General features: G+C 38.8%; 1 long non-coding RNA gene across 1 annotated transcript in view; it reads left to right on the top strand.

Moving 5' to 3' along the window:
- LOC125965555 (uncharacterized) overlaps positions 1–24805 on the top strand; it is a 135709-nt gene that overhangs the window by 33980 nt on the left and 76924 nt on the right. Inside the window, exon 2 of the long non-coding RNA XR_007479584.1 lies at positions 6362–6423. This is a non-coding gene — a long non-coding RNA (uncharacterized LOC125965555). The remainder of the gene's footprint in view (positions 1–6361; positions 6424–24805) is intronic.

The following is a 24805-nucleotide window of genomic DNA, read 5'->3' as shown; positions in this document are numbered from 1 at the left end:
GCAAAAATTCCCAGGTAAGAACAGTCTTTACTGTTACCTGGAGCTCTGGGGGTTTTCAAGAGTAAATGCCTCCCTATTTGCTGTTTACTTTTGGTCATTTTCCAGAGCTGTGATCATTTTTGACAATTTTGTCCAATTTCAGAGTTGTTTCAGGAGGAGGGGAATTGTTGACATCTCCTCACACTAGAAGTACACAGTCGAGTCCACATTTAAAGAAATATGGACGTGGAACATTCTAGATATGGGACATTACTTCCATAATGCTTCTCTAATGGTCCTGCTTCTCATACTTGCTAGTTATAACATTCAGTGTGAAGCCCATCCCACAATTGACTGTATGCCCTCTCCTCTCTCTGCTTGCTACCAAATGTTAGGACAAACATTTCACATGTTTTGCCTAATAACTAAGTGATAATTTGAGTGATAGACTTCTAGAGCTGCAAAGACTATAAAATAGATTGTCTACCCATCATGATAGAGTCACAGTGGTCTGGACTCTATAGATACTTAAGTCATATCACCATTAATTAAAAAACAGCTTCTTAATCCTTTAGTATTGTTGATGTTCTGGGAGAAAAATGCCAGGCCATCACTGTTTGCCCAACAACGACAAGAAAAGGGGATGTATTGCAATGCCTTGGTCGTTGACTTCTGAACACCCTTATCACCCCAGGAACCCATCATTCAAACTCCTGTAGTGTTCCTGTTATAAAAATACTTTTGTGATTAAAAGTAATGTATCTCCTCTTGGGCAAATAGCAAATGATTAGGACTATTATTTTCAGAACCTATAAGGTATGTAAGGAGGGAGATACCTCAAACACAAAGTTCTGGGCCAAATCTCCTAGTCGTCCCATTAGAGTTAAATAGGCTTGTGCTTTTAAAAGATGAATAGACGGGAAAAGATTGAGTTATTGTGAAATAAATGGGTCATAAGGGAAGAGGTTGTTGCACAGGACACATCGCCTTTTGGCCTCATGGTAATTAGGGGCTGTGTTCGTGAGAACCAGCGGCCCCTCAGTAAAAGGGCTGACGGTAAGGGAACTGGTGTTTCCTGAATTCCTTTAAGACAGAGGAGAAGGAAGTTTATGTGAAGAAACAGAAGGATAGAGGTGCTTGCTGACAGATGGAGGCTCCAGAGGACATTGTCAGACATGATAGAGCAGAGGGAAGTTGGCAGAAAAATCAGACGAGGGGTGAGAATTCTGCAAACAAAAATATAACCTGAGGGCCTGACATTTGGGAATGAGGGTAAGAAAAAATTTTCTCCTGTCCAAAACAGGGACACATAATCACAAGGGGAAAAAAGCAAAGCAAAACAAAACAAAAAACACTACAGTGTTTTCTTAAATACTAAGTGTACCTTTAAATGAATCAGCAGATAACTACAAATTAGTAATTAACCTTGTCATCATTATCAGTATCATCGTATTCTTATTATATTAAGTGAATCATTATTTGGGAGTATTAAAATACCCAGTGTGACTAACAAAGTTTCCGTTCACGTTTCAATGTATGTTGTTAATGTGGAAATCCGAGTGTATACCTGGGGAGGCTTCTTCCTCAGGTGGTGCCTCCCTCCCATCTGTCTGACAATTCACTGTAGCCCTGGGGCATTTCTGGAGGCAGCTATTTGTACTAAAAGGGAACTACTGAAGAGTGCAAATGCTGCTAAAAAAATTAGCGTGCCTTATCAGAAGGCACAGATGTTAACTTATCAGATGCAAGGAAAGGAAACTGTTATTAACTGGATCCTATTCCGCCTCTGTCAGTTTCATGTAAGGAGACATTTAAACAGTACACAGCTGGAATTTGGAAGTTCTCCTTTAAACAAGACTCCATAAAACCAAGCTAATTTAGAGTACTTCTATGTCTACCTCCTGTTTCTTTTTTTCTAGCTTGGTTTACCTGTTGACGTGAAGATGTTAGTAGTATTGGTGTATTTTGTGAAGCAAACAGGAAAAGTTTCCAAAAGATATGAAGGTTTAGGGAATTGACACTAAGAATAAAAGTTGTTAGGTTTCCAGTCTCAAACGGACTCAACCAGGCAAGGAGTATTGCCAACCCAATCTCACCTTGCAGCTGAGTGTAAAAGAACCATAAGAGTTGAGAGTTGAAAGTGACTCTAGATTTTGTTTACTCAAGTTCATTCATTTTGGAAGCTAGAAAACTCAGTGCTCAGAGAGGTGAAATGGCCTGATGAAACTTATAAAGTGATAGTCACGAAAGGCCCTCACTGAGATCAAGCTTTCTTTAATCTGAGGTTAGTCCTGTGTTAATATATCAGCTTGCCTCCTTCTCAAATCACAGGAGATTAAGATGTAGTCATCTTTTTGTTTGTTCCATTCTTCATAAGTTCCCAGGTACACAGAATTTGTGATTTCTCTTTGATCCACATTTTTGATCATATCTAAAATAGTATCAAAACTCCACGAGGCTTAAAACTGACTTTTAAATAAAAGGATTATAAAATTCTGCATGTGGTTCGTGTACATTGTGTGTACTCTTCTATCCCTATACTGGTGTGGAAGGTGGAAAAAGTAAAATAAATGAGCCAAGTTTTTCCAGGTGAAAATAAATTGTTAGAATTCTTTCTCCATTGAGTCACAGGCAATTTGCCCTAAGTGACTTTGCTGCGCTGTTTCCCTAAATCAAATAACTTAAGGTTACCCCAGCCTGTTAAAGTTTATCACATAGTCAGTATGCCATATATTATACTGGTCTATTCAATGACTCAGCTAAGTATGATAGGCAGTTTTCAAAACTGTTTTGTGGGGACTTCCCTGGTGGCACAGTGGTTAAGAATCCACCTGCCAATGCTAGGAGACACAGGTTCGAGCCCTGGTCCCGGAGGGTCCCACATGACGCGGAGCAACTAAGCCCATGTGCCACAGCTACTGAGCCCGCGCACCTAGAGCCCGTGCTCCGCAACGAGAGAAGCCACCGCACTGAGATGCCCGCGCACCGCAAAGAAGAATAGCCCCTGCTCGCCGCAACTAGAGTAAGCCCGCATGCAGCAACGAAGACCCAACGCAGCCAAAAATAAATAAATTAATTAATTAAAAAAATATTTTGGGGTCCTTACAATTTATTTCACATTTTCCTCGAGAAACTTCGATTTTCCTGACCTGGCCACACACATAGAGTATAAATTTCATGAGAGGATTTAACTTCAGTGCCTTAGCAGAGTGTCTGACACGTAAGTTGCTTCTTTCTGTGGACTCATGCTCTCGTTTTCATATTTACTTACTGGTTTTAAAACATTATATTTACCATGTGTGGTGTTCATGTATTCATATTTTGGGCAATAACCCTAATCCCTAAAGGGATTCTTGTTTAATTATTAAACAAATAATTATACAAAATCTTGTTTAATTATTTTTAAGTTTAAAAAATCATTTTGGAGTAAAACTAAAACTTCATTGAAAAAGAGTATGCTAGGAAGAAACTTGAAATAAAAAGACAATACTTCTAGTTTAAAAAATATTTACTTCACCAATAAAGAGTACTGAGACCTTTACTCCCATCACCTTTAAGAGGTAGTGATTCAATAAATACTCAATAGCTAGAACTCCGTCAGGATCCTCAGAAGGAACAGTCCTCTTATAACCTCAGAGGTGAGCCACGGACCAGTAACATAGATAAATCCCCTCCCACATCTTCATATACCTAAATGTGTACCTGGCCCAGTAGGTGGACAAATAAATCTGGGGAAGTGAAAAGCAGGCTCTTGGGGTCTGTTATGGTCCTAAGAACAGTGGCCACTGGGGTCGATGGCATCTGAGTCAAATGTGGAGAAATTAGCTTTCCTGGCCAGCATTTGGAATAGAAGCTTAAAGCAGTCCTGTGTGGCAGGCAGTATACTCCTCTGGTTAGAGAAAAGCTGTAAAACGCGTGTTAACTGGAATTCTCTCTGAACTGTGCTGCATATGGCTTTTTTTTTTTACATCTTTATTGGAGTATAATTGCTTTACAATGGTGTGTTAGTTTCTGCTTTATAACAAAGTGAATCGGCTATGCATATATATATATATATCCCCATATCTCTTCCCTCTTGCATCTCCCTCCCTCCCACCGTCCCTATCCCACCCCTCTAAGGTGGTCACAAAGCACCTAGCTGATCTCCCTGTGCTATGCGGCTGCTTCCCACTAGCTATCTATTTTACGTTTGGTAGTGTACATATGTCCATGCTACTCTCTCACTTCGTCCCAGCTTCCCCTTCCCCCTCCCCGTGTCCTAAAGTCCATTCTCTATGTCTGCGGCAACTCAGGCAGACGGGTGTCTTCACAGCCACGTGGGTTCTGGCGTCAGCAGGCGTGGGGTGAGCCAGCTTGTTGATTCACGGGAGCACACTGGGCCCATGGTGCCACGGACACTGCCTGGACTGCTGGAGTAAAGCGGGCACCAGGATGAGGCGCTGCAGGGAGGATCTAGGGGAGGGAGTCACCTAGGGGGGTGAACAGGTTTCTTGATTCAGGGGAAACTGTTTGGGGCCTGACATCACAGAAGCCCTGCTGTGGTAGCCACCTGGGAGGCGCCTGGGTCACTGGAGGAGACAGGCTGCCGTGAGCCGGGTATGTGTTCATGGAAGCCCACTGGGAACTTGATGCCAAGAACATACGTGTAGGGCCATTGGAGCTGGCAGGTGCCAAGGAGGAGGAGGGGGGTGGAATCCTGGGTTCAGGGGAGCCTGAAAGGAGCCACAGAAGGCTCTGGGAGATAGCCTGGGGCTGGGGCTGGCAGCCTTTGGGGTCCCTGGTGGAGTCCAGTGCTCGTTTTACTCTCCTTCTCCTGTGAGGAGGATGTCTCTCTCCCGGCTGGGTTGTCTGGGAAGATGGGTGTGGTTTGAATCTATCTTTCCTACCCTCCTCGGCGCATCCTTTCATATTTCTGTACTTCACCCAGATGCCATAATCCCTCACCTGGAATTCTTTTTTTTTTTTTTTAGTCTCACCTGGAATTCTTGACTCTTGTGAAAGTATTTTGATGTGTAGATAGTTGCTCAAATTGATGGTGTTTCTGGAGGGGCAAGCGGTACAAGTTCCTATGCTGCCATTTCGCTGACATGACTCCTCAGCTTTTTCTTTTTATGCTATTAGATTGATTTACTAATATTTCTGGAGTGTTACTTCTACATAATAATATTTCTAAAGGATAACATTTTCTACATAATGTAATCTAAATAATATTATCTAAATAATAACATTTCAAAGTTCTAATTAACTTCATTTATCCTATAGATATTTTTGAATGCATGGTTCTCCTCTACCAGAAAATTTGCTAGGAATTCTGAATCGCATTTCTATATCCACTGTAGCTCTCCTGGCAGGCAAAGAGTCAGGAGACCCAGGTTGTACAGCAGACTGGACAGTATCTCTGTAGGTGAACACAAAGTCATCCCTTCTTCAGTATTCAGAAGGATGGAATGAGTCAGACTAGTACATTTTAGAGCTAGTTTGTGTTAAATCATGTTTAAAACCAGTACGTATGCAATTCAAGTAAGTGCTGTGGCTTTACATATGATTAAAAATAAATAAATAAAGCTGAGTGCCAAGGAAAGAATTTATATTGAGCAATAATCATTAGAGCCTCCAAGTTGCCCATTCAAGGGGGCCAGGTAGGGAAGGGGGAAGGAGACAGGAGGACGTGGGTTTGGAAGAAAGCTCTGTATTCCCCAAATGAGGTCTCCACATAGGAGGCTTAGGAGGATCAGAGATGGAATCACTGAAGCAAATGATCTGTCTTATAAATTAGACTTCAACTAGTGTAAAAGCTGCAGACGTGAGGGACCGATTGTTTTGGTAGCCTGTCGGAAATAATTTCAAACCTGATGAGACACAGAGCAGTGTGGTGTGATCTCCTAGCCTTCAGCTCTCATGCTGGGGGAGAAGCAGACCAGCACAGTAGAGAATCCTCATCATGGAAGCACCGCTGCCAGACCTTAATGCCCAGCCCTGCCACTCGCTTCCCTCACCCCCCCCTCTCCCGTGCCCCCCTCCACCCTCTCCTCGCCTCCCTCCCTCGGTGGGTATAGAATTCAGTTTTTATGGAATCAGAATGAGTTGATATAAGCAATAGAAACAAAAACAACATCAAAAGAAATTACACCACCATCAAACTATCTCATAACATCATTAGTGACCTAAATTAAAGCAAGATAATTGCCCCAGCAGACAACAAACAGCCATGAAGAATACTAATAATGCTGAAAGTGTACTCTGGCACCCTGCCAGCAGCCAAGCCTCACAACGGTCCTGCAATTTGCGTACAGATTGACTGACAAAGCTTTTTTCTCAAGTTTGAAAAAATAGAATAAAATCAGTGAAACTCACCTGGATGCTTTTTGTTTGTTGTTTTCAGGATCCTTCTTGTGAATGGAATAAAAGCAGAAATGGGACCCTTAAAGCTCGGCTGAATTTTGAGTAAGTCATTGTCAGACAAAGTCTGACATGCTAAATAAGCCATGGCTTTTATGAGAGAACAAAAAGAATGCGATTTCTGACATATAGGTCAGTGGCATATTGGCTGCGATTCACTTAATTTTCTGGGTTAAATTGGGTAAGTGATTTCACCTCAATTTTTTTAATTCTCTACTAACACCAATTCGACAATTACGTTTCACATTAGCAACTTGTGGGTGATCCTAATGTTGAAAGTAGATGACCATTGATAGGAGCCTACTTTTCCCCCACCCCATGTCTTCCTAGGGTCAACTTTGATATGAAAACTTTGAATAAAATGGCCAGTTATGATTTCATGAATTGGGATAAACTGATCCCCATAGTAACATTTCGGAGAAGTAGCTGGGTAAGAACTTGTTCTCAGGTTCTCACGACCTGTACCGAATGGGTTAAAATTGCAAGCTGAGGATCCCTTTAGCAAATCCAGCAGGATCCTTGGGCCACTGCTTAAGTGACAAGCAGATATATGGATGGTACCCATGGTAAGTTCTGCCTCTGGGGGCAATGAGAATAGGGATAAATAAAAGTCTATCAGGAAACCTAAGAATTTTTGTTCCTTCTGCTTTTCATTCAAGAGAGGATAAGCCATGCAAATGCTTTTATGGTTGTCTTCACTTAGTGCAGTTTCATTCTCCATCTGCTTCCCCAAGAGGGCAAAAGAGAGAGGGCCTGTCCAGCAGGCCCCTACCTGTACAGTTCTCATTGATGCTTAAAGCGAAACCAACCAGGGTGTTCTTCCAGGGGGTGTGTGCTGTGCAGACTGCTTAACTTGAGAGCAGTCAAGATCTAGAAACTTCCATATCCTGGTGCACTTACATAATGCTTAACACGTCAAAAGTGCTCCATAAACCTTTTGTGGAGTGAAAACTAGCAACCTGCCTTATCTCCATACGTGTGTTATACTGTCTTCATTTTGATTAATTCTATCAAAAGTGAAACCACGTGCCATTTCAGGATAGCTGGTGCTGACTTTCGTTCTCCTCCGGTATATTTCCATGGCAATCATTCCATGTCTTCCCAGCCGTTAGCTTTGGTACAGCTGAAGACAGATGCGATACAGGGGGAAGGGCCCTGGCCGTAGTCAGGGTGCCTCATGGCTGTGGGGAGGTATACAGTGGGACTGGGTCTCAGTATCTCTGTTTGGAAAATGGACATAACAGCTTTCACATGGAGTTGGGAGGGTTAAGGAGATAGTATATGTGCTTAGCGTGGCTCTGAAAAACTATTAGCTAAGGACCAATTACACTTGGGTGTGACTGGTATACATTATTGATAGCACCAGAAAAAGTCAAGGTCATCATAGAGATCATGTAACCCACCAGCCTCAGTTTACGTATTAGAAAATAACCTGAAAAGATTCAGTGATTTCCTAAGACTGTACAACAAATGAGTAACAAAGACGACAAGCCGTGTCACCTAAGTTCTAATTGCTGCTCTTTCCAATACACCACAGTGCCTCATTACCAAATCATTTTGTCTGAGTGTCAGAATGCGCTTTGATGTATCAACATTTCTATACCAATGTAGAATATGTGTCTTTAATGCAATGCATAGTGCTTTGCTTATTTTAGGTGCCTAATACATGTTGTGTTTTTAAAGTCAGTGAACAAATAAATTGTTTTTCTAAATAATCAACTAGATCAGTAGTTCCAACCTGGGGGCAATTTGCCTCTCCAAGGGACATTTGCAAGTTCAAGTTTTCACAGCCTGGGGGAGAGGGTGCTATTTCCAGCATCAGTGGATGAAGGCCAGAGATGACGTTAACATCCCACGACGCACAGGACAGCTGCCCACAGCAAGGAACGAACTGGCTGTGTTATCAATGTAGCCACAGTGGAGATAGCCTGAGCTAGACCCACCTTCAAGATTCCCAAGTTATTTATCCTTTAGTTATAAAAATAATTTATTCTTACTAATTTCATTTCATAAGTACTTTGAATTCATTTTTGTCTAAATGATATACTAAACTCAGTTGTTTCAAGAAAAAAATAAAACTCGTAACAAGAGTTTGATTACATTTGCTTCTTTTTGATTACTTGAAATTACTTGGTTCAAATTTAGGAAAATTAGGCCCCAAAAAGAACCTCTTTATACGAAAACTGGGGGATGCATCTTAATCCAGTGGTTCTCAAACTTCAGTATGTGTCAGGAACACCTGGAGGGTGTGTTTAAACACCACAGCCGGTCCTATTCCCAGTGTTTCTGGTTCATGAGGTCTGGTGTAAGGTAGAAGAATTTGTATTTCTAGCCAGTTCCTAGGTGCTGCTGCTGCTGCTCTGGACCTCACCATGAGAATCACTTACCCTAATTTTACCATAACGTTGGGAGTGTGTGTGTGTGTGTGTGTGTGTGTGTGTGTGTGTGTGTGTGTGTGTGTGTTTCAATTCTCCCTGCTTTGTTTTGAATGCAAATGAGCAAGCCAATACCCATTTGATTCTGATGAAAACATTTAAGTGGATCAAACTAGAGCCTAAAATGGACCCCAAAATCCTATTCTTTTGGCTGTTTCGTTCAGCCTGCCAGCACGTATCAATAAGGTCTGCTGAGAATGCCATAAAAATCTGAAAATGGCATTCTTCCCTAGCTTGTTTCCCTGCACTCCCTCACCCTTTCTTATATCTAAAATTGGTTACTATTGATTCGATGAGAGATTAGACATTTAGACAACTGCCAGTCTGACATTAAGAGTTAACTTTGAGAGAAACATCCATGTAGGTTCTGTTTATTACTTTTGCAGTTAGAGTTGCATACTGTTGATGCCTGCTCCCGGGGGAGCATTTGTGATATGGAGAAGGTAGGACAAAAATGAGGCCAGTTCTATGGCAAGTTCCTGTTTAGCCTACTTTTCCCTCCCTTGCTTACATTTGTTTCCTTACCCTGTGAATCAGTTGAAAAGTAGGAAAAACAAAGGTAGGCAATAACAGGGCTTACTCTGGCTGGAAAATTCTAGTCCAGAATATAGCAGGCTTGGTTTTGATTACACCTAGTAATCAAGCTGTGTACAGTATGACTTGACTTAATGTCTCAGGAAATGTTAACCTGCACATTGGAAAGCTTGATTCTAAAGACTGTACGACCCATTGACTTGGACAAGAAGTCACAGTTCATCACTTTTTTTCAGTATTGCATTGCTGTTTTCAGAATAGGAAAGACTCCTTAGGATGATTGGGTAGTTGGTTAATCATTGGGCAATATTTGTTTTCTAGGCATAGTGGGGGAATAGTATTAAAGAGGAAAAACACTATTGTGATGCTGCAGAATTGAGCGGTGAGTTCTGGTATACATCAATTTCAGAGTCCAAATGAAACTGACTTTGCATTTCAGAAGACAGGAAATTAAATGTCCTTGGACCTTACTCAGTTTATACTCTTTTTAAGTATCTGCATGTAACTACAATACACAGACCTTGTCTTTCTGTGAGAGGAGAGGACATAAAGTTCATCACTTTGCTATGATTTTGGGGTCCAGAGTAGGACTGTCTTGTGCTAAGCACTCTCAAACTTATATTAGTACTATTCCTAATTGTTATGCATGGGAGAAATCTGTTTCAGAAGTCAGAGAACACTTCATTGGTATTAAGCCACCACACACACACTCACACTCACACATACACACACCCCATTATCTGTTAAAATATATAACCCAGAGTATAAACAGTCACTTATTCCAAATATTTAATTCTGAGGTTGCTAATTCAGTGTTAAATAAGGTCATAATTTGGAAAATGTGTTAGATTAATGCAGTTATTCATTTCTTCTTTTACTTATATAGCATATATTTATAGAATGATTTATGTCAGACGGTAGCTACTGGTCTAGTTGTGCTACTCAGGTTCCTACTGGCAAATATGTCTTTATACATGGATATATCAACTGGTATTCAATGTTTCAAACAATAGCTTTTTATATTAAGTGAATGAAATACCACAAAATATAACTAGTAAATAATGGGACTGACTTTCAAAGTCATATTTAACCTCATATGAATTGATTGATAGTGACATGGAAGATTTTGTACACATTTTGCAGAATTACCATTAGCAGCAGTTTGTAAGTGTTCTTACTTCACACATCATAATCTGCTGAAAATATGGCCTGTGAAAAAATGTATTGATTTTTTAAATTGCATTAATTCTCCAGAAGAGCCAAACAAAGACCATTTAAGAAATTTCACCAATATTTTCTCATTTTCAAGGGATCGTGTAAAATCATAGTCTTTAGTACTAAAAGTAAATTTTAAAAAATCACTGTCAAGAGAAAATTTTGAGATTATGGTATCCTTTGAGGCAAATGGAAACCTTCTGGGGTTTGTAAAACCCAGGTTGGAAACATGTCACTAGGATAATACTTTAACACAAATTTGAAAATAGAAGTAAAATTAAGCCTTTGATTTAGTAATAGCTGTACCAGACTCTGTAATGGGCTCTGCAAGAAATAGAAACAAGAGCAAGAGACCCACTCAGACACAGATGGCTGGGCTCTCTTAAATGGCCTTTATCCCATTTATTTAGACGTCCATTTCCTAAAAGGAGTATGTTATACTGGTTTTAATGGCTCACCTGGGGGAAAAAAAGAAAAGTAAATTCAGAAAGAATAAGTCTTATTTTGTAATGCATTTTTTGAGAAAATAAAATAGAGATAACTTGATCTTGACCATCATTTTGCCTATCAACAAAAACCCCTTGACTCCTAGTATATTAAGCTTTATCTCACTAAGCAAGATACATGTTTGAATATGTTTTAGGAATAAATGGTACCATGGAAATAATCTCTCATTTTGTATAACAATCTTGTCAAATACGACTAAATGAAGGAGTGAGCTATGATAAGATGCCCCTTTCTGACAGAACAAATTTGAGTGAGATGAGAAGGGAGGAGAAGGCCTTGCCTAGGAAGGCTGCTCTAAAAGTGGTAGCCTAGGTGTTGCTCATCTGTTCTGGTGGTTCTGTGGGGTGTCACTCAACAAATTTGATGCCTCTCATTGAACAAATAACTGATGTTTTTAAGAGAGGTTACTAACATGCCATTTTAATTAATCTGATTTGGAAATGATATTTAACTATCAGGAATGGAAGAAGATTTTGTGGATAGTTTGTTTCTTCCTGAATGGAGGGTCTTTACACAGAGACAGCATTAGTTGATACATGTAAGACCCAAAGGAGTTTGATGTTAGCTCTCTTCCCTTGTAGGCCAGAGGGCAAGAAAGAGGAGGGTCCCACACAAAGATAGAAGCTAAAGGCTACACATTATCCCTCCTTCAGGCAGCTCATACTCTTGCAGAAAAGGAAAGTGAGTTATTTGGTTGGTGACTGGGTACCCATGTGTGAAAAGGGTCTCTGGCAGCAGGTCTCAGAAGTTGCATGTTCCATTGCTTGGGGAGACCACCGTAGCCTTCCCTCTTGGAGGGCAGCTGGATGTAGTCCTGTCTCATGCGTGATGTGGCCAGGAATTTAGGGGTGAGGCTGCTCAATCACAGTTAACCTACCACCTTTAAAAAAATTTTTTTTATTGAAGTATAGTTGATTTACAACATTGTGTTCGTTTCAGGTGTACAGCACACTGATATGTGTGTGTGTGTGTGTGTGTGTGTGTGTGTGTGTATTCTTTTTCAGATTCTTTTCCCTTATAGGTTATTACAAAATATTGAATATTTCAAAATATTGAAATATTCCCTGTGCTACACAGTAGTTACTTTTTGTTTATCTATTTTATATATAACAGTTTATATCTATTAATCCGATACTCCTAATTTATCTCCCCCCTTTCCACTTTGGTAACCATAAGTTTGTTTTCTATGTCTGTGAGTCTATTTCTGTTTTGTAAATAAGTTCATTTGTATCATTTTTTTAGATTCTACATATAAGCGACATCATGATATTTGTCTTTCTCAGTCTGACTTACTTCGCTTAGTATGATAATCTCTAGGTCCATCCATGTTGCTGCAAATGGCATTATTTCATTCTTTTTTATGGCTGAGTAATATTTCATTGTGTGTATATATATATATATATATATATATATATATCTTCTTTATCCATTCATCTGTTGATGGACACTTGGGTTGCTTCCATGTCTTGGTTATTGTATATAAATAGTGCTGCTATGAACATTTGCGTTCATGTATCTTTTCAAATTAGAGTTTTCTCCGGATATATGACCAGGAGTGGGATTGTTGGATCATATGGTAACTCTAGTTTTACTTTTTTAAGGAACCTCCATACTGTTGTCCATAGTGGCTACACCACCTATTTTTAGAGAAATGACAACTACAAGTCAAACCCACTCTTACTCAAAAGTAGCCCCTGGTGCATCAGTGTAAAGTGTTACACTGTAACCAAGTTTCATCATCTAGTTTATAGCTAAGCCTACAGCCTACAAAGCCAGCTGAAAACAGAAAGTCTCCTTTCAGTCTTCAGGCATGTTGATCCCAAGGAGAACACACTTCAAACTATGCTGAGTATGTCACACATTGGAGGTGATTAAAAACCCTCAGAAGACCAAGAAGAAGGATATCTGTGACAGGATACTTATTGAGAGTGTAAAGACTTGAGAGTGTAAAGCATCAGGCTTCACCTTCACTCTAGGTGGAAGCTGATTTTCTCTAGAATTCCTCAGATTTATGTTTCAGAAATCTTTGTTCTACCAATGACAGATATAATGTGTCTCTAGATGGTTGGTACCAAGACTGCTGTCCTCTAGATTCTATTTTCTTTGACTCCCTCTCATTGCCTCACTTTCTGAACTACCTAAGAGGCCCTGGATTGATACAGAAGGCTGTTTCCCACTATGTTTAAAGGGCTCTGTCTGTCAGTGAAGAGCCACAGCTAAACATTCTGGCTAGTGCATCATATTGCTTGTGCATGTGTGCTTATGTAATGTACATGCCCTTCTCCTCCCAACTCTGCTCTAACATCAAACAAAAGACACAGGAATTTTTACTTTAGTCTATTTTAAATTCAATCTCTATCTATGAAGGAATTAGCAAATATCCCTATTGTATACAACACCATCCACAGAACACCAGACAGTTAATGGATTGCCATTGAAATAGAAAATATCCAGTACTTAATAGCAAGCATAGCAAGTTGGGTGAAGTTGTATTTATCAATAAGCTTTTGTAAAGTTATAAGCTGAACTCCTGATACTCTGGTACAAATTGTTATTTTCTTCTACATACATATTCTATTTTTTCTGCTCTCAGAAATTCCTTTGAGATGAACAAATGATCCATTTGCTGAAAAGGTAAATGGATTGTGCACATGAATGATATTATGTTTGTTAATTTACTGTACGATATCGACATAAAATGAGGATTTCTATTTACATGGGAAACATTGTAATTTCTGTTAAAGTGAGGGGAAAATTTCCTCATCTTTGAAAAAGAATTCTTTACTCAGAATATAATGGCTAAAAGTATAAAACCAAATGTTTCCAGCCTTCTCTCCCACTTATGGCTCTACACACATGCGAATGTTGTCTTTGGTTTAAAACAGGCCATTTAATCGTATGCCCTTTTGCCTGCATGACTGAATTTAAACAAACCTATCTCTAAAATTTATACAAATCAAACTCAGTGGAGACCTAAAACATCTCAGCAGACTTTTATTCAACTTCGCTACTCAAAAAATTAGTGAAACACAAATTATTGCACTTGGAAAATCATGTGCATTTTGTTTAATTGTGTACAAATGAACCTAGAGGGAGCATAATTCTGGAATTTTCAAGTCAGGAATGGAGCTGAACAGGTTTCTAGGCATTTGACTAATACAGTACTTACGCTAGTGGCACACATTATCCGCACAATGATGGAGCCATAATGCAGCCCTTATCCCACTGAGCATTTCATTAGTTGCTATATTGGAAACTTTTTTTTATCTAAGAAAATTTGTAAATGTGGACTGTACTTAGTCTTTCAGGACAGGTCAAACAAGCCATAAAAAGAATAAGAAATAAGAAGCCACTAGTTTATGTTGCATATTAAAAGAGAGATTCTTACTGTGAAATTCTATCTGCATTCCTTGTCAACTACATTCTAAATGAAATACATAAATTTTCAAGTGAAGACTTTTTCCTCAAAGAAATAACGCCAAAGTTGGTTGAGCTATATAAAACTGTGTAGAGCACTTAACAATTCTGTACACAGAGTAGGAATTTGATAATTGATTGAAATAGGAAATTATGTCCTTTAGAATATAGTAACAAACTAATTTTTCTAACAATTTAACACATTTTCATTCCAAGCAGCTTAAGCCAATCAGTGAGACCAAGAGATGATTCATAAAATACCCTCTTTGATTTAACTAGAAAGGACCCTATAGCTGAATGTGACTTGATTGGCTTCCTAATTGGAAGTTGTGATAATTGGAAGATGTAATAAGAAATATGTATATGATCTTACTCTGTGGTTCCTTGTGGTTCCTGGCACAAGAGCTTCTAAAACACTTGGAATTTCCTGGGTGATAAGGGTGACTCTTCGTGGACCTCTAGATAGCTTCAGGACGGGGTCTGGTTGCCAGAGGAATCAACCAAGTGCTTAGAGGTTTGGAACTTTAGCCCCATCCCAGAACTCCAGGGGCTGAGACTGAGTTAATCACCTATAGCCGATATTTTAATCAACCATCCTTTAGTAATGGAACTTACACAAAAGCCCCTAAAAACAAAGTTCAGAGAGTTTCCAAATTGGTGAACGCACAGAGGCGCTGGGAGAGTAGTGTGCCCAGAGACGGCGTGGAAGCTCCACGTGCCCAGCTATGAAAATAACTGACCCCACACATCTCTTTCATTTGAATTTTACGAGTTGTATCCTTTACAACAATCCAGTAGTAGTAAAGTGCTTTCCTGCATCCTAGCAAATTGTTGAACCTGAGGTAGGGATCCTGGGCACCCTCAATTTGTAGCCCGTCAGTCAGAAGTACAGGAGGCCTTGTGATTGGCATCTGAAATGGGGGTGGGGACAGTCTTTGTGGGACTGAGCCCTGCACCTGTGGGTTCTGTGCTAACCCCAGGTAGTTAGTGTCAGAATTGAACTGAATCATTAGACTCCCAGCTGGTGACCGTAGAGTTAGAGAATTGGTTGTGAGTGTGAAAAAAGTCCTACACGTTTGGTGTCAGCAGTGTTGTAAGTAAAAACAGATCATAGAAGCTGCCTCTAAATAGCTTCAAATTACATGGAAATTATATCTTGAGGTCCTTATGTATTCAAATTGCCAGTGATTCTTAGGAGAGAAAGAAGAAATTTAAAACGAGTGTTTTCAGCACTGGATAAAATAGCTACGTTCCCCGCAAGATGGGTAAGAATATAAACTCCAGAATTTGTACCAGAATTGTTAGTGTCCTACCCATCGATGACTTAGGAAATATCAAGCAGCGTAGCAGAGGATTTCTCGAGGAGATTGCACACAGAGCCCTGTTTTAGCAGCATTCCCCAAATTTCATTATGTTTCATTTTCATTCAGTTTGAAATATTTTCTCATTTTCCTTGTGATTTCTTCTTTGACCCATAGATTTGACAGATATATATTATTTATTTAATTTCCAAATAATTGAGATCTTCCTAAATGTCTTACTGTTACACATTTTTAATTCAATTCTTTGGGGGTCAGAGAACATACTCTGTAAGATCCCAGTCATGTTAAGTGTATTGAGATGTTTTATGGCCCAGCATAAACTTTGGTGAGTATACTAAATGTATTTGAAAATAGTGTGTATTCTGCAGTTGTAGTCTGTAGTATTCTGTAAACATCAGTTGGATGAAGGTAATTAATAGTGTTCATATCTTATGTTCTATGTCTTCTGCTTTTTAATATTTTGCCTATTTGCTCTATCAATTGCTATGAGAGGGGAATTAAAATCTGTAACTATAATTGTAGAATTATACATTTATTTCTTTGATTCTGTCAAATTTTGCACATGCTTATTTATGCTTATAAAAAATTCCTGATAAATTGATACTTTAATCATTTTGAAATGTTTCTCCTCATCTCTTGTAATACATTTTATCCTGAAGTCCGTCACCTTATACTAACATAGTCACTCCAGCCTTATTGGTATTTACTTGCTGTGTATTTTTCCACGCATTGACTTCCAGTCTCCCAACACTACTCCCAATGATTTATTTATTTATGGAATGTGAACATCCTGTCTTCACATTCTTGACCTCTACCTCCTGGTTCCACAAAGGGGAAATGGTTCCACCAGGAAACTCAGTAAGTTTTCCACTGAACTTGTAGCTATGATTACCACCTGGTCACCACCTTTGGACAAGAAAAAGAATTGCTCGAAAGCTGGGAGAATTCATTCCAATAACCATAACAAGCTCATGTTGCTACTACACTCTGAGGACAGGGAAGGATATAACTGTAACCCACAGGATTCACAGGGGTGTTTTTTGGTGTTTCTGTTCCTGGTGATAACAGTAAGTGAACAGTTGCAGCAATCATGGTCCAACAAAGTCAAGATGCAATGATCTTAGACTATTCAGGAATGAAGATGTGGGTTTCCATATCAATCAAGTTACCCAGATGAGTCTAAACACTGGTGGAAAGTGTCAAAATTCTAGAAAGGGTGGTAGGAGATTAAGATGATGAACATCAAGTCCAGGTGAAACAATAAAACTGCAATTTGTTCCATTAACCCTTTAAAAAATACCCTTACATTCATTGAAGAGACTGTCCTTTCCCCAGTGTATATTCTTGGCACCTTTATTATAAATTAATTGACCATATATTCATGGGTTTATTTCTGGGGTCTCCATTCTGTTCCATTGATCTATGTGTCTGTTTTTATGTCAATACCATACTGTTTTGATTACTCTAGCTTTGTAATATTGTTTAAAATCAGGACATGTGATTCCTCCAGGCTTGTTCTTCTTTCTCAAAATTGCTTTCGCTACTTGGGGTCTTCTGTGATTCCATACAAATTTTAGGATTGTTTTTTCTACTTCTGTGAAAAATGTCATTGGAACTGTGATGGGGATTGCAATAAATCTATACATTGCTTTGAATAGTACGTTTTAGACATTTTAACAATATTAATTCTTCCAGTATATGAACATAGGATATCGTTCCATTTTTTTGGTGTCTTTCTCTATTTATTTCATCAGTGTTCTCCAACCTTCTGGCCCAGAGCTATGTTCTAAAAACACGACTTACACTTCATCCTTCTCAGGTGTGGCTGCATATCCGTTATTTAAATGATCCGTTCATTCTACATTTATAAATATTTAAGGAGTGGACAAAAAGTGCCAGACTCTTTTCCAGGTATAGAGATCCAAAAGTGAACAAAACCAAAACAATCTTTTCTTTCTTGGAGCTTACAGCGTACCTGTGGGAGGCAAATAATAAAAAATAAACAGAAATGAATACTGTTCCAGGTGGAGATAAGGACACTGTCAGATGCTGTGGATTGGTTTGCTCCACAGCTACTCTGATGACAGCTAGTGTGTTTTTCTCTCCTGCAAAAGCTGAAAGGCTAAAAACTTAGGTCTTAGATTCACTTCAAGTAATGTCGCTGATGTGCCATAGGTTTTGTAAGAAGTGAAATCAGAGGAGAGCAAGAGGGAGAAAGAGTAGGAGGTATCCATTTTACTGGCACAAATCACAACAGAGCAGCATGTTCCTTGAGCAGCAAGCTTTAATGAAATTTCCATATTCATCAGGTGGCTGGCAGATTCCTGACTGTGTCAGGGGCAGCAGGTCAATTGGTGACCTATTATCGGTAGTTAGTAGTAGTAGTATGCCTTTGTATCACTCCTCAAAACAAGAACTGTTGCGGCTTAATTTAAATTTAAGTCACTACATATGTTGAGCTCCTACTCAATGTGACAGGTCCTGGGTGAAGAATTGAACGTCAGAAAGATAGGTAGGGCTTCAAGATGAAGGATAAAAAATCCTTGTCTGCAGAGTTTACAGGCTCTAATTCAAGAATATACATGTGACAAATGGAAGTTCAAGAACTCTGCCCTGGAGCAGCACCCAGGGAGGAATGATTGGTTTGCTTCTCTATGTTCCCGAGTATCTCTGTCACCCTTCCTGACTGAACCCTTCACAATGGTCTTTCCATAAAAACAACAGGATAGCAAGTTCTGAAACATGATTGGTGCATTAGAGTGTCACCATTTCTCTTACATATGCCAGGCCTAATCATCTATGCTAATCATTAGAAAACCATGTCTAGGAAGCTCTGGAGAAGAGCAGACCATTACTTTGACTCAAGCCTTAAGAATACATTGTTCTGACTTCATGTGTCAGTATTTGTCATGATGCCCTATTTCCCTTCCTGTCAGTCAGTGCTCCTAGGACATCTGATATGGGTCAAATTGTGGAAAGTTCAGATTAGATTACTCTTATTCTCACTTGCCTTGTGTGCCTAACAGCCCCCTTCCAACTTGGTTCTGTTATGATGAGCTCTCCATAGCCTTAGGAGGTAACGATCTGGAGCTCTTCCTCCAGCTATTGTCAAAGACTATCGAGGTTTACACCCACTCACAATATGGAGCTAATTTGCCTTCATGACCTGTCAGCCTCTAGAGATGGCCTAATGTCACCTCAGTTGTGACATGGATCCGTGAATGACAACTATTCTGGGGCAGCTGGCTGCATCAGCTTCATCTGCTCTTAATGAACTTCAGGAAGATAGGTCCCATTCCCACCATGACCATTTATGTCCAGAAAGATCAGTCACATATTATTTAAAAATGAAGAAACAACTGTTAAAATATCTTCTTCACATTGTTTTGGTGACAACTCTGTGGCTGGAAATCTTAAGTAACAAAATGTTCAGTAATATTTGTTTTTCTAATAGGGAGGGGAACACAGTGTGAAATAAATTGGAAAGGAAGTGCAACATTTTTCCAGTTAGTTTTCAATAGTGACCTATGGAATAATTACTGACAGTTTAACAGTGACCAGCCCTTTCCCGTACATTATCAATTAATTATGCCAATAACCAATGATGTAATTATTGTCTACTTTTTAATTAATTTATTTATTTACATCTTTATTGGAGTATAATTGCTTTACAATGGTGTGTTAGTTTCTGCTTTATAACAAGTGAATCAGTTATACATATACATATGTTCCCATATCTCTTCCCGCTTGCATCTCCCTCCCTCCCACCCTCCCTATCCCACCCCTCCAGGTGGTCACAAAGCACCGAGCTGATCTCCCTGTGCTATGCGGCTGCTTCCCACTAGCTATCTATTTCACGTTTGGTAGTGTATATATGTCCATGCCACTCTCTCGCTTTGTCACAGCTTACCCTTCCCCCTCCCCATATCCTCAAGTCCATTCTCTAGTGGGTCTGTGTCTTTATTCCTGTCTTACCCCTAGGTTCTTCATGACATTTTTTTTTCTTAAATTCCATATATATGTGTTAGCATACGGTATTTGTCTTTCTCTTTCTGACTTACTTCACTCTGTATGACAGACTCTAGGTCCATCCACCTCATTACAAATAGCTCAATTTCGTTTCTTTTTATGGCTGAGTAATATTCCATTGTATATATGTGCCACATCTTCTTTATCCATTCATCCGATGATGGACACTTAGGTTGTTTCCATCTCCTGGCTATTGTAAATAGAGCTGCAATGAACATTTTGGTACATGACTCTTTTTGAATTGTGGTTTTCTCAGGGTATATGCTCAGTAGTGGGATTGCTGCATCTTATGGTAGTTCTATTTGTAGTTTTTTAAGGAACCTCCATACTGTTCTCCATAGTGGCTGTACCAATTCACATTCCCACCAGCAGTGCAAGAGTGTTCACTTTTCTCCACACCCTCTCCAGCATTTATTGTTTCTAGATTTTTTGATGATGGCCATTCTAACTGGTGTGAGATGATATCACATTGTAGTTTTGATTTGCATTTCTCTAATGATTAATGATGTTGAGCATTCTTTCATGTGTTTGTTGGCAGTCTGTATATCTTCTTTGGAGAAATGTGTATTTAGGTCTTCTGCCCATTTTTGGATTGGGTTGTTTGTTTTTTTGTTATTGAGCTGCATGAGCTGCTTATAAATTTTGGAGATTAATCTTTGTCAGTTGCTTCATTTGAAAATATTTTCTCCCATTCTGAGGGTTGTCTTTTGGTCTTGTTTATGGTTTCCTTTGCTGTGCAAAAGCTTTGAAGTTTCATTAGGCCCCATTTGTTTATTTTTGTTTTTATTTCCATTTCTCTAGGAGGTGGGTCAAAAAGGATCTTGCTGTGATTTATGTCATAGAGTGCTCTGCCTATGTTTTCCTCTAAGAGTTTGATAGTTTCTGGCCTTACATTTAGGTCTTTAATCCATTTTAAGCTTATTTTTGTGTATGGTGTTAGGGAGTGATCTAATCTCATACTTTTACATGTACCTGTCCAGTTTTCCCAGCACCACTTATTGAAGAGGCTGTCCTTTCTCCACTGTACATTCCTGCCTCCTTTATCAAAGATTAGGTGACCATATGTGCGTGGGTTTATCTCTGGGCTTTCTATCCTGTTCCACTGATCTATATTTCTGTTTTTGTGATAGTACCATACTGTGTTCATTACTGTAGCTTTGTAGTATAGTCTGAAGTCAGGGAGCCTGATTCCTCCAGCTCCATTTTTCATTCTCAGGATTGCTTTGGCTATTCAGGGTCTTTTGTGTTTCCATACAAATTGTGAAATTTTTTGTTCTACTTCTGTGAAAAATGCCAGTGGTACTTTGATAGGGAGGTATTGCAATGAATCTGTAGATTGCTTTGGGTAGTAGAGTCATTTTCACAATGTTGATGCTTCCAATCCAAGAACATGGTATATCTCTCCATCTATTTGTATCATCTTTAATTTCTTTCATCAGTGTCTTATAATTTTCTACATACAGGTCTTTTGTCTCCTTAGGTAGGTTTATTCCTAGATATTTTATCCTTTTTGTTGCAGTGGTAAATGGGAGTGTTTTCTTGATTTCACTTTCAGATTTTTCATCATTAGTGTATAGGAATTCCAGAGATTTCTGTGCATTAATTTTGTATCCTGCTGCTTTACCAATTCATTGATTAGCTCTAGTAGTTTTCTGGTAGCATCTTTAGGATTCTCTATGTATAGTATCATGTCATCTGCAAAGAGTGACAGCTTTACTTCTTCTTTTCCGATATGGATTCCTTTTATTTCCTTTTGTTCTCTGATTGCTGTGGCTAAAACTTCCAAAACTATGTTGAATAAGCGTGGTGAGAGTGGGCAACCTTGTCTTGTTCCTGATCTTAGTGGAAATGCTTTCAGTTTTTCACCATTGAGGACGATGTTGGCTGTGGGCTTGTCATATATGGCCTTTATTATGTTGAGGAAAGTTCCCTCTATGCCTGCTTTCTGCAGGGTTTTTATCATAAATGGGTGTTGAATTTTGTCAAAAGCTTTCTCTGCATCTATTGAGATGATCATATGGTTTTTCTCCTTAAATTTGTTAATATGGTGTATCACGTTGATTGATTTGCATATATTGAAGAATCCTTGCATTCCTGGAATAAACCCCACTTGATCATGGTGTATGATCCTTTTAATGTGCTGTTGGATTCTATTTGCTAGTATTTTGTTGAGGAATTTTGCATCTATGTTCATCAGTGATATTGGCCTGTAGTTTTCTTTCTTTGTGACATCCTTGTCTGGTTTTGGTATCAGGGTGATGGTGGCCTCGTAGAATGAGTTTGGGAGTGTTCCTCCCTCTGCTATATTTTGGAAGAGTTTGAGAAGAACAGGTGTTAGCTCTTCTCTAAATGTTTGATAGAATTCGCCTGTGAAGCCATCTGGTCCTGGGCGTTTGTTTTTTGAAAGATTTTTAATCACATTTCAATTTCAATGCTTGTGATTGGTCTGTTCATAATTTCTATTTCTTCCTGATTCAGTCTTGGCAGGTTGTGCATTTCTAAGAATTTGTCCATTTCTTCCAGGTTGTCCATTTTATTGGCAGAGTTGCTTGTAGTAATCTCTCATGATCTTTTGTATTTCTGCAGTGTCAGTTGTTACTTCTCCTTTTTCATTTCTAATTCTATTGGTTTGAGTCTTCTCCCTTTTTTTCTTGATGAGTCTGGCTAATGGTTTATCAATTTTGTTTATCTTCTCAAAGAACCAGCTTTTAGTTTTATTGATCTTTGCTATTGTTTCCTTCATTTCTTTTTCATTTATTTCTGATTTTTATGATTTCTTTCCTTCTGCTAACTTTGGGGGTTTTTTTGTTCTTCTCTAATTGCTTTAGGTGCAAGGTAAGGTTGTTTATTCGAGATGTTTCCTGTTTCTTAAGGTAGGATTGTATTGCTATAAACTTCCCTCTTTAAACTGCTTTTGCTGCATCCCATAGGTTTTGGGTCATTGTGTCTCCATTGTCATTTGTTTCTAGGTATTTTTTGATTTCCTCTTTGATTTCTTCAGTGATCCATTCGTTATTAAGTAGTGTATTGTTAAGCCTCCATGTCTTTGTATATTTTACAGATCTTTTCCTGTAATTGATATCTAGTCTCATAGTGTTGTGGTCAGAAAAGATACTTCATACAATTTCAATTTTCTTAAATTTATCAAGGCTTGATTTGTGACCCAAGATATGATCTATCCTGGAGAATGTTCCATGAGCACTTGAGAAAAATGTGTATTCTGTTGTTTTTGGATGGAATGTCCTATAAATATCAATTAAGTCCATCTTGTTTAATGTACCACTTAAAGCTTGTGTTTCCTTATTTATTTTCATTTTGGATGATATGTGCATTGGTGAAAGTGGGGTGTTAAAGTCCCCTACTATGAATGTGTTACTGTCGATTTCCCCTTTTATGGCTGTTAGTATTTGCCTTATATATTGAGGTGCTCCTATGTTGGGTGCATAAATATTTATAATTGTTATATCTTCTTCTTGGATCGATCCCTTGATCATTAAATAGTGTCCTTCTTTGTCTCTTCTAATAGTCTTCATTTTAAAGTCTATTTTGTCTGATATGAGAATTGCTACTCCAGCTTTCTTTTGGTTTCCATTTGCATGAAATATCTTTTTTCATCCCCTTACTTTCAGTCTGTATGTGTCTCTAGGTCTGAAGTGGGTCTCTTATAGACAGCAAATATATGGGTCTTGTTTGTGTATCCATTCAGCCAATCTGTGTCTTTTGGTGGGAGCATTTAGTCCATTTACATTTAAGGTAATTATCGATATGTATGTTCCTATTCCCATTTTCTTAATTGTTTTTGGTTCGTTATTGTAGGTCTTTTCCTTCTCTTGTGTGTCTTGCCTAGAGAAGTTCCTTTAGCAATTGTTGTAAAGCTGGTTTGGTGGTGCTAAACTCTCTCAGCTTTTGCTTGTCTGTAAAGGTTTTAATTTCTCCATCAAATCTGAATGAGATCCTTGCTGGGTACAGTAATCTTGGTTGCAGGTCTTTCTCCTTCATCACTTTAAATATGTCTTGCCAGTCCCTTCTGGCTTGTAGAACTTCTGTTGAAAGATCAGCTGTTAACCTTATGGGGATTCCCTTGTGTGTTGTTTGTTGTTTTTCCCTTGCTGCTTTTAATGTTTTCTTTGTATTTAATTTTTGACAGTTTGATTAATATGTGTCTTGGCATATTTCTCCTTGGATTTATCCTGTATGGAACTCTCTCTGCTTCCTGGACTTGATTAACTATTTCCTTTCTCATATTAGGGAATTTTTCAACTATAATCTCTTCAAATATTTTCTCAGTCCCTTTCTTTTTCTCTTCTTCTTCTGGAACCCCTATAATTCGAATGTTGGTGTGTTTAATGTTGTCCCAGAGGACTCTGAGACTGTCGTCAGCTCTTTTCATTTTTTTTTCTTTATTCTGCTCTGCAGTAGTTATTTCCACTATTTTATGTTCCAGGTCACTTATCCGTTCTTCTGCCTCAGTTATTCTGCTATTGATCCCATCTAGAGTATTTTTAATTTAATTTATTGTGTTGTTCATCATTGCTTGTTTCATCTTTAGTTCCTCTAGGTCCTTGTTATATGTTTCTTGCATTTTCTCTATTCTATTTCCAAGATTTTGGATCATCTTTACTATCATTATTCTGAATTCTTTTTCAGGTAGACTGCCTATTTCCTCTTCATTTGTTAGGTCTGGTGGGTTTTCATCTTGCTCCTTCATCTGCTGTGTGTTTTTCTGTTGTATCATTTTGCTTATCTTATTGTGTTTGGGGTTTCCTTTTTGCAGGCTGCAGGTTCGTAGTTCCCGTTGTTTTTGGTGTCTGTCCCCAGTGGCTAAGGTTGGTTCAGTGGGTTGTGTAGGCTTCCTGGTGGAGGGGACTAGTGCCTGTGCTCTGGTGGATGAAGCTGGATCTTGTCTTTCTGGTGGGCAGGTCCACGTCTGGTGGTGTGTTTTGGGGTGTCTGTGGACTTGTTATGATT

This window comes from Orcinus orca, chromosome 10 (assembly GCF_937001465.1).
Source record: "Orcinus orca chromosome 10, mOrcOrc1.1, whole genome shotgun sequence".
NCBI classification, from domain to species: Eukaryota; Metazoa; Chordata; class Mammalia; order Artiodactyla; family Delphinidae; genus Orcinus; species Orcinus orca.
Note: the sequence above shows the minus strand (reverse complement) of the source record. Positions and strands in the feature narration are given on the sequence as shown.